The sequence below is a fragment of the Procambarus clarkii genome, chromosome 11, assembly GCF_040958095.1.
Source record: "Procambarus clarkii isolate CNS0578487 chromosome 11, FALCON_Pclarkii_2.0, whole genome shotgun sequence".
Lineage (NCBI taxonomy): Eukaryota > Metazoa > Arthropoda > Malacostraca > Decapoda > Cambaridae > Procambarus > Procambarus clarkii.
Window position 1 is genome coordinate 51776247 of NC_091160.1, and position 11453 is coordinate 51787699.

General features: G+C 30.8%; 2 pseudogenes; both read left to right on the forward strand.

Moving 5' to 3' along the window:
- Positions 1 to 6264: 6264 nt before the first annotated feature.
- On the forward strand, positions 6265 to 7227 carry LOC138363819 (ribonucleoside-diphosphate reductase subunit M2 pseudogene; annotated as a pseudogene).
- A 1634-nt stretch (positions 7228 to 8861) lies between these two features.
- LOC138363749 (nucleoporin p54-like) lies at positions 8862 to 10598 on the forward strand (annotated as a pseudogene).
- Positions 10599 to 11453: the final 855 nt, after the last annotated feature.

An 11453-nucleotide genomic window follows, 5' to 3' on the forward strand; every position in this document is an offset into this window, starting at 1 on the left:
GGTAAATCGCAAATACACAAACTAACAAAGAAGACAACTATTTAATCATAGAAAGAAATTGGTATAGGTTATAAAAAAATGAATAAAAATCTTCTAATTGATAATAATAAGATCAATGACAAGTTTTTACTAGGCCTAACTCTAATTATGAATCAAAATTTATGTTTAAAACTTTCAAATTTTTCTTCATTCCAATATTATGGAAAAGATAATATACTCCATATACATCCTGTATTATGTGAAATGAAGCCACTAGGTTTACTGGGCCAGTCATTAGATTCACTTTATCTTTCAAAGAAAATTATACCTAAAGAAATTCAGATAATATACATTAGCCCTCATCATATTTTTTCTCACGAAACCAATGGCCAAATTACAGCTGATTTACTCTTAGGTGGTTTCAAGAATAATATTACGCCACTTTATCTCTTAAATGAACATGATCTAAATTCCCTTGTTGCAAATCCCTCTCACAGATTTAGACTTATAGATGGTCGATCGGTAGAAATGTTTGATAATATGTGGAAGCTAGGAACTAATGATTGTGCAATTGATAGTAAAGATCATAATAATGATTTATTGGGAATTCGTCCCATTTTGGGCTTGTGTGATTTATTTTCTATTTCTAAGTGTTTAATATATTTAACCCAATTGAGCGATTTGATCAATAAAATTCACCAAGTATTTAATATAATTAAATATTTTCCCTATCTAATACATCCATATCGTTTGCTGGTTTCTGAAACAGGGAAATTTTATATTATGTCATTTAGTCTCCTTCATTATTTATTTTCACCTCATGCTGAAACCAAAAAAATTAAAGATATTGTGTTTTCTCATCCCCAATCTTTAATACAACGTACTGAAAATATTGAAAATATTGAAAGTAATACTCTAAATAGAATCAAAGTTAAATGCAAAGAAAATTTAATAATAGCTAGCAAAGACTTCAAAATATATCATAATTATTTAGCTCAAAGTAACTGTCGTCTACTTCTCGATATGTTACACTCTCTATTTGTAACTATTATATGGATTGCTAATGGTGGAGGAGTTATACATAAACAACATACATTGGTACGCAATTATTTGACCTTACAAGGGAATATTACCTTAAAACCCACTCACTCCCAAAATCCATATAAAGTTACATCACGAAAACCTATTCATAATCCTAGACTACCTTCTTCTTCCCAACCACCATCTCAACTTGAACTAACATCATCTCCACCATCACCATTATCTAATAATGTTAATCAACAACTGAATTGCCAGAATCCATATGGTTTATGTCATGCACAGATTATTTACTGCTCATTCCATACAGATGAAATCAAATGTAATGTGGCTCAACATGTTCATAATTATGGTTGCCTTCATTTGTTGAATTATACTCCAACAGTTCTTGAGGAAGCCTTTAGTGAAACATTAACATCACACAGAGATAATATTCTAACTGATGTAATTGAAAATGAGATCAATATAATTTTAGCATTTATATCACAGATAAAAAAGGAGCTCGAGTCAACAATAATTTAATATATATATATATATATATATATATATATATATATATATATATATATATATATATATATATATATATATATATATATATATATATATATATATGTATATATATATATATATATATATATATATATATATATATATATATATATATATATATATATATATATATATATATATATATATATATATATATATATATATATATATATACTAAATATCCTGAGATTATCTTGAGATGATTTAGGGACTATTTAGTGTCCCCGCGGACCAGTCCTAGACCAGGCCTATTTCTACCCCCAGGAAGCAGCCCCTGATAGCACTGCTATGAAACAGGGGTATCAGGGTGAAAGACGCTATCCAATGTTCGTATCCACTCAGCTGTGTGGTGGTCTAAATGGAAGATTATTCATGTGTAGATTAGAACTGAGGATAGTCGTGACCCCTGCAGGTAACCCCACATATTGACTAGATGACCGTCGTATCAAAACTAACACAACTAAGTCAACAAGAATGTTGTTTCGTTATATATAATATAATCATTAGTATACATTATTAGTTTAGATGTGAGAGACATTTTTTTATATAAAATAAAATAATAATGTCACTATCAAATTCCTTATATATTATAATATTTATGATATTTTTAATTGTGATCTTTTTAATTATATATTTATATTATTCAAGAAATAGGTCAACAATTTCAACTCAGCATCCTCAACTGTCAATGAATTTCATTACAAAAACTAATACTAAACCTGCTGGTCTGTATGTTGTCTTTGAAAGTAAGTATTATATGGACCAAAATCGTGGTTACGATATGATTTCTCATGTAAATACAGTTAATTGTAATGATGATACAACGATTAATCCTAATGATGAAAATAATAATGTATTTTGTAAATTTGATACATCCATATTTGATCAATTTAGAAAAGAGAATTGGTATTTTAATACCTTAACACCAATAATTTTATTATCTATTCGTAATCTTCCAAATTTTTTACCTAATGTATATGATAGAATTGAAGATCTTCCACTCTCTTCAGATCATGAGATTACAAGCCTGCGTGAAAATATGAAGAAAACCTCAATTGCTAATGGTAATAAGTTACCAAAATGTGTATGGGTATCTTGTTCACATATTTGGGTTAATAATCCAAACAAATATACTCCGCAAGGTTTTCCTGTTTATTATTTTCCAACCAAGGAACATATAGATGGATATTATGCCCCACTTCTTCCTATTCAATTGAAACTTAGCCCAGGTGAAAATATTATAAAATGTAAAATGTGGGCAAAAAATATTAAAATAATGAGTGATCCATTTGCTGTGGTTAAATTTAGGATCACGGTTAAAATGTAGGATTTATAATACTATAAAGCATGATATACTACCCTGTTTAAATATTATTACTAAAAAGATAATTATATAAAAAATAAGTTATGTAGATTTTTTCTTGTGGAACAAATTGTTCATTCTACTCTGTATCAACACATCTTTATATATTTCTGAGCTTATAATATACTATTTTTTTTTATCATTTTCAGATAATTATAAAATGATGGTGATATTGGTTCTATTTGTTCTTCAAGATCCCAACTGTCAACAAGGGTGGCGCAGTTGCTTTTTTTTTTTTTGTAAACCATGAAAAAGCAATATGAAATCTACCCCAGAAAATATTCTGTTATAATACTAACAGCCCCAAAAAATATCATTCAAGTGTGGGATAAAATTGTCATATGGAGAAATAATTTAAAAATAAAAGTGGAATTTTTACAAAACTTTAATCCAACAATCAACTTGTATCATTTAGTGGAAAATTCATTTTTACTTATATTAGATAATGTTTCATCGATAAATGTAAGAAAAACATTTGCCGACGTATTAATTGATCTTCAAAACAGTGAAATAATTATTATAAAATGTGCTTCAATTACTTGGCCCTCAATAAATAAAGTGTAAAACTTTAATTTAAAACATTTTGAAGATGTTAAGATTATTTTAAGTATGAATGACTGGGAACGAAATTATGTATTGGTAAATAAGTACCTTTCATATGAATTTGCAGACATTAGTATTAAACCTCATTTAAAATCTTTAAATATTTTAACAGAAGATATAGGGAGTATCAATTCAGAAAAATTGAGAGCAAATCTACTTGATACTTGGAACAATGAAATACCCCCTATATACCCTTCTGAAGTTCTCCCAGAGAGTGAATATACTGTTACTGAAGTAAATAGCAACAAACGCAGCAGTGAGTCACAATCAGGTTCAATTGGCATGGCTTCAAAACATAGGAAGTATTACTGCCTGGTGTTATAATGGATACTGCTCATTGGGAAGCGTGTCAAAGAAAAGCAGCACAAGACACCGCCAGAGTAATAAGCTCCAGCCCTGTCAACGAAAAGAGCAAGGTTATTTTGTCTGCTCTCTTCATGTTACTAGGTCATAAGCCAAATTTTAACATAATTCATATATTTTTCCAGAAATGTTCTACCCTATCCTATCATAACATTAACCTTAACTAACACAATTAAGTCAATAAATCATGATTATAATGTAATATAATAGTAATAATTCAAATAAACAAATTGGAAACAAATTATCGAAAATAAAGAAAAGCACTCAGCCTACTATACAAGACCTGATTTGCCTAATAAGCCAACTTTTCATGAATTAATTGTTTTTCGACTACCTAACCTACCTAACCTAACCTAACCTAACTTTTTCGGCTACCTAACCATATATACAGTATATATACATATATATATATATTATATATATGTCGTACCTAGTAGCCAGAACTCACTTCTCAGCCTACTATGCAAGGCCCGATTTGCCTAATAAGCCAATTTTTCATGAATTAATTGTTTTTCGACTACCTAACCTAACCTAACCTAACTTTTTCGACTACCTAACCAAACCTAACCTATAAAGATAGGTTAGGTTAGGTTAGGTAGGGTTGGTTAGGTTCGGTCATATATCTACGTTAATTTTAACTCCAATAAAAAAAAATTGACCTCATACATAATGAAATGGGTAGCTTTATCATTTCATAAGAAAAAAATTAGAGAAAATATATTAATTCAGGAAAACTTGGCTTATTAGGCAAATCGGCCCTTGCATAGTAGGCCAAAAAGTGCGTTCTGGCTACTAGGTACGACATATATATATATATATATATATATATATATATATATATGTCGTACCTAGTAGCCAGAACTCACTTCTCAGCCTACTATTCAAGGCCCGATTTGCCTAATAAGCCAAGTTTTCCTGAATTAATATATTTACTATATTTTTTTTCTTATGAAATGATAAAGCTACCCTTTTCACTATGTATGAGGTCAATTTTTTTTTATTGGAGTTAAAATTAACGTAGATATATGACTGAACCTAACCAACCCTACCTAACCTAACCTAACCTATATATATAGGTAAGGTTAGGTTAGGTAGCCAAAAAAAGCTAGGTTAGGTTAGGTTAGGTAGGTTAGGTAGACGAAAAAACATTAATTCATGAAAACTTGGCTTATTAGGCAAATCGGGCCTTGCATAGTAGGCTCAGAAGTGAGTTCTGGCTACTAGGTACGACATATATATATATATATATATATATATATATATATATATATATATATGTCGTACCTAGTAGCCAGAATGCACTTCTCAGCCTACTATGCAAGGCCCGATTTGCCTAATAAGCCAAGTTTTCATGAATTAATTGTTTTTCGACTACCTAACCTACCTAACCTAACCTATCCTAACTTTTTTGGCTACCTAACCTATAAAGATAGGTTAGGTTAGGTTAGGTAGGGTTGGTTAGGTTTAGCCATATATCTACGTTAATTTTAACTCCAATAAACAAAAATTGACCTCATATATAATGAAATGGGTAACTTTATCATTTCATAAGAAAAAAAATTGAGAAAATATATTAATTCAGGAAAACTTGGCTTATTAGGCAAATCGGGCCTTGCATAGTAGGCTGAGAAGTGCGTTCTGGCTACTAGGTACGACATATATATATATATATATATATATATATATATATATATATATATATATATGTCGTACCTAGTAGCCAGAACTCACTTCTCAGCCTACTATTCAAGGCCCGATTTGCCTAATAAGCCAAGTTTTCCTGAATTAATATATTTACTATAATTTTTTTCTTATGAAATGATAAAGCAACCCTTTTCTCTATGTATGAGGTCAATTTTTTTTTATTGGAGTTAAAATTAACGTAGATATATGACCGAACCTAACCAACCCTACCTAACCTAACCTAACCTATATTTATAGGTAAGGTTAGGTTAGGTAGCCAAAAAAAGCTAGGTTAGGTTAGGTTAGGTAGGTTAGGTAGACGAAAAAACATTAATTCATGAAAACTTGGCTTATTAGGCAAATCGGACCTAAAATAGTAGGCTGAGAAGTGCGTTCTGGCTATTAGGTACGACATATATATATATATATATATATATATATATATATATATATATATATATATATATATATATATATATATATATATATATATATATATATGTGTGTGTGTACCTATTTTAGTTTACATAAAATATAGGATGGAAGAACATGTACGTAGTAAATTAATCTCTTTTTTACTCAAAATTCAATAATTTCATTCGTTTATTATGCTATGATAGTGAACACAATGTTAAAATAAATATTTTATTTATTCATTTATATATTTTTTTCAGATGATTGAACCCTTTTTGATTAAAAATCCAGGACGTTTTACACTGTTCCCAATTAAAAATCATGATATCTTTAAAATGTATAAGAAGGCGCTAGCATCATTTTGGACAGTTGAAGAAGTAGACTTGTCAAAGGATATTGTAGATTGGGAACAGAAACTTAATGAAGAGGAACGTCACTTCATTTCACATGTTCTAGCATTTTTTGCCGCATCAGATGGTATCGTCAATGAAAATCTTGTTGAACGTTTCTGCCAAGAAGTACAAATACCAGAAGTGAGGTGTTTTTATGGTTTTCAGATTGCCATGGAAAATATTCACAATGAAATGTACAGTTTACTTATTAATACATACATAAAAGATTTACAGGAGCAGAGCAGATTATTTAATGCTATTGAAACGCTGCCAGCTGTTAAGAAAAAAGCTGATTGGGCTATAAGGTGGATTACCAATAGAACGGCAACATATGCCGAACGCATTGTTGCCTTTGCTGCAGTAGAGGGTATTTTCTTTAGTGGTTCATTTGCTGCAATATTTTGGTTAAAAAAACGTGGTTTAATGCCAGGTCTAACCTTCAGTAATGAACTGATTTCTAGAGATGAAGGGTTACACACAGATTTTGCTTGCTTGATATTTAAGTACTTGATTAATAAGCCTGATCAGAAATATGTATATTCTATCATTGATAATGCTGTGAAGATTGAACATGAATTTTTAACTGATGCCTTGCCAATCAAACTTATTGGTATGAACTGTGATCTAATGGGGAAGTATATAGAATTTGTGGCTGACCGACTTCTCTTTGAACTCGGTTTTAAGAAACTTTATAATGTAGAAAATCCATTTGACTTTATGGAAAATATCTCATTAGAAGGGAAAACTAATTTTTTTGAAAAAAAAGTAAGTGAATATCAAAAATATGGTGTAATGAATTCAGATCAATACAGTGTTTTTACATTAGATTCAGACTTTTAGTTAATTAGTTGATGGATGGAATAGAACATGTTTTTTTTATATAGAATATAAATAATTTAATATAAAAATAAAAATATATATCTATTATCTTTTACTATTTTACTTATCATATTTATATTTTGACTTGATGAATAATGAATTAAATACCTTACATTCTCTCTTTCCATTAATTACAAGACTACAAAATATGAGGTATGTAATTATGGACATAATAACAAAACCATAATCTTCTTTATAAAATATCAACATATCACATGATTACCAAGCAGTGCTACTATCGTCCGATGTAAACACCAAGTTTGGTTATCGCCATTGAATCAACTTTTCTATTTTATATTCACCAATGAATATAATTCAAAGAGAGAAATGAATCATTACATTAAGTTCCATGCAATATGCCGGTGATACAATATATAAGAGCCTCCGTATCCAGTCCAGTCAACCAGTATGCCAGAATCCTGTTCAGTAGTAATACGGGCTACTGTGTAATGGAGCTATCCAAGGAATCTTGTGGTGTAAGTACCTAAAAGTTATTTTATGATAAGCATGATGAAGCTTTGGACACTATATTATAATAAATAAATAAATAATGTCTCAGGTGCATTTGTGATGAAATCTAATCTTTCTAGGATGATATTAGCGATATCAGTGAGGGAGCCGAAGAGAAGAAGATAAAAGAGAAAAAAGATATTACTTCAACTAGCAAGTCTATTATTGTTAAAATAGAAAACCATATCCATTCCAATGATGAGAATGTGGCTTTGAGAAAGTTGGTTAATATAACGCCTGAGACTATATAAAAAAAACCACGTTATTGTGAAATTAATACTCAAAGTTTATTACAAATATTAGAATGGTTTGCTAACCACGATGGAACCGATGTGTTGCTGTATGAATTTGCCCACAGTGCATCATGTCAAAAAAAAACTTGTACCCCGATTTGTCTAATGTTTCGCCGGGTTCGTCATCATGTAGTAGTTTCTAGACATCCACATTGTTCGGTGTTAATCTTATATTCAACCCTCTTGCATACACATGTGTCTTCATGTGTTAATGATGATTGTGGGTTGCCTGCTTGTCATAGACTGAAAACCACCAGATCAACTATAAAGTTTCGTCTTGCCAAAAAGAAGTGTGGTTGTTAACTCAATGTTGTCTGCTGGATATATATTATTGTTAAAATTTTTAATTCGACCTATCAACAGAAGCGCATTATGATATTGATTTAAGTGTTTTTTTTTTGTTTGTTTTTTCCATAATATTTGACAAACGAACTTCTGTGAAGAAAAGACGCTTTCCTATTTCTGCAACGGAGGCCTGCCGCTGGATATTTATTGATTTGTACTAGTTAGTGATATGTTTTATTGAATGTTTTCTTCATACCACTGACTAGTTAAATTAATATATATTTACAACATAAGGCAATTGTGATCTGTTGTAGGTCATTTGGTGAGATGGTGTGTTAAATGGTTTCACCATAATGTGTGAGGATTCGATGAACATTGTTTTTATTTCACTGGTCGAATCAAATAGGGGCAATCATCAGTTTCAGATGCTTCACCAACAACCGGGCTCATCATCAATGGCATTACATATTGCAATCTGTGCTCCTTCCTACTTCAATAATGAAAATGATGAGGTCTTGCGAAAGTGGAATCAACTTCAAGCTTTTGGGGGGTTTGGTAAAGGTAAATATGTGGATTTTATTTTTTTCGATGAGGTAGTGAGTAAACCATTATGGAAAACTTAGTAGATTTGACTAGTTGTTTATAATATTGTAAAATGTATATAATTAAAATAAAGTATAATTTTATGAATTTTATTCCAGGTTATTATTCGTCCAATATGTCACCTGTAGAGTTCACATCTGAAAATCCATATTGTCGTTTCAAAGTAGTTTGCTATACAAAAATTCCCAATTATCGTAATGAAGATGGTATTGTCCAAATTATAATTGGAAGGGGCCTTTCGGAAGTGGAGTAAGTAATTAATAATCATATACTTGTATAATATTCTAATAATTTTTCAGTGTTAAATATGACTAGGATCCGGGAACATTAAAAAATGTTTTTTTTATTTTTTTTTATTCTTCCAGGGCCTACAAACAGGAAGTTATTTCAGCATTGAGTCTATTATTCGGAGGTAATGAAGTTGTTGTTAATGAAATTTTTGCTGCTGAAGTACCAAACAAAACGAACTTCAGATTTTACATTCAGCAAGTTTTTCCTAATGGTAAAAGAATTTAAAGATTTTATAATGTTTTCCCTAATAATAATTAATATCATAAAAGATGATTTCAACTATGGTATTATGCAAACTGCTCTATATTATAATATACCTTCTAGGAGGTAGGATTCAACGTGCATCTACCACTGACACCTTTAGTCATATGTTAAGAGCATCATACAATCCAATTTTTAAAGTAAGCCTTATTATAGCTTGCACCAATCTATTTCATAGGATTTGATATCAGGTTGGCTTAAATAATCAAATTAGCTTAAAAGGGACATTATTAATGGAATGTTTTTTGACAGACAGGCAGGTAGATAGCCAGACAGAGACAAAAATGCCTACTTTTTCTGTTTCAGAATTTGTTTATTGAACAGATTATTCCAATGTTGACTTTAACTGAACAACAAATGAAGAAATATCTTGATACACCGCAAAGAGGTAAATGATTTTGATATGACCAATCCATCTACTTATCGTGACATAATGACAAAAGGGAAGATATTACGGGGTATTTTTTTATTGTACCTACATTTGTGGAATTAAAAATTAAAATAAATTATTTATTGTTTATAGGAATTGATCCAGCATTGTGGGAACTCGGCAAGCAAAAAAATCCTGACCCAAAGAAATTGATACCTGTTGTAAAAGTGGGATTTCAGGAATTACAGAAACAGTTCAAGTATCAAGAAGAATATGGCAATAAAATTCATAATAGTATGAAGAATATTATGGATGATATAAGACAATTAAGTTGTATGCAGACGACAATTAAAGTTACCATTCAGAATTTTAAGTTGAAACAGACAAATATAATGCGCCGAGTTCTAAAATTGGTGTCAGCACAAGAGGTTGAAAGGAAAAAAAATCTACCACTAGAAGAAATAGAGGATCAGATTCGACTGCGATTAGAAAACTTGTATATGCAGCTGCAGGACCTCAAGGGATGTTTGAATGAACTAATGGCTCAGTCTATAAAGCCTGGTAGTTTTCTGCGAGCCCAACGGTATGGACTGGTTGTTGACAAAGTGCAGGATATATCACAATACCTAAAATAGCAGCAGGATGCACTTCAGGCTATAGTTAACATACTTAAGGAAGATATACAAGTGGTCGTTAACATAAAGAAGAACATCAGCTAAGTTTTGAAAGTTAAGGAAATTGGCTAACCATCAACCAACTTCCCCAAACCACATTCAAACATTGGTAATTAACCCTATCATTGTTTAACACCTCCCTTCACACTTTCAGGGAGGGTATGATGCTACACTGAATTTTTTTGGTTCGTAACCAGCAAAACACATTGAACTGATGATATTTCACTCTCTCAGGGAGGGTATGATGCGACACTGATTTTTTGGCTGTAACCCGCAACACACACATTGAATTGATGATAGTCAATAAATTAAATTTTAGTCTAGTTCCTTGTTTTTTTTTCACATACAATAAGTGCACTCTGCCCATTAGGCAAAGTATTATAATAATTTTGCTAGATATTGATGACACTGACATTTTAACGGAAACTTGAAATAATTGACCTAGAATGTAACAACAATGTTTGTGTTGTCTTACAGGAATAATTTAGTCAAATAAGCACAAACTGTAAACTGCCAGCTTAACCAAGAAAGCCTGCCAGTGATTGGTCAATATAAAATATTCAGCGTGTGAGGGTTAATATCAGAGTCAGTCGATTTTGCTCCAGCATGGAGGACACACCTACAATTTCCTCTCCATTAACATGTGGACAGAAACAACAAGAAAGAAGTGATAATAACAATACTAGTGTTGATGAAGAACCATTACCTTCATCATCCACGTCTTTACCTTTGGGACAAAAAGTTAATGAAGGGTGTGAGAGAGAAGAAGAGGTGATACAAAAAAAGGAATTTGAATTAAAAATTAGCCAAATGTTGGAAAAAGGTGGGCATGGAAGCCGGAAAATTTTCACTCGAGAAAAATTAGCACAATACATTGAGGAAGTCAAAAATGCTAAATTG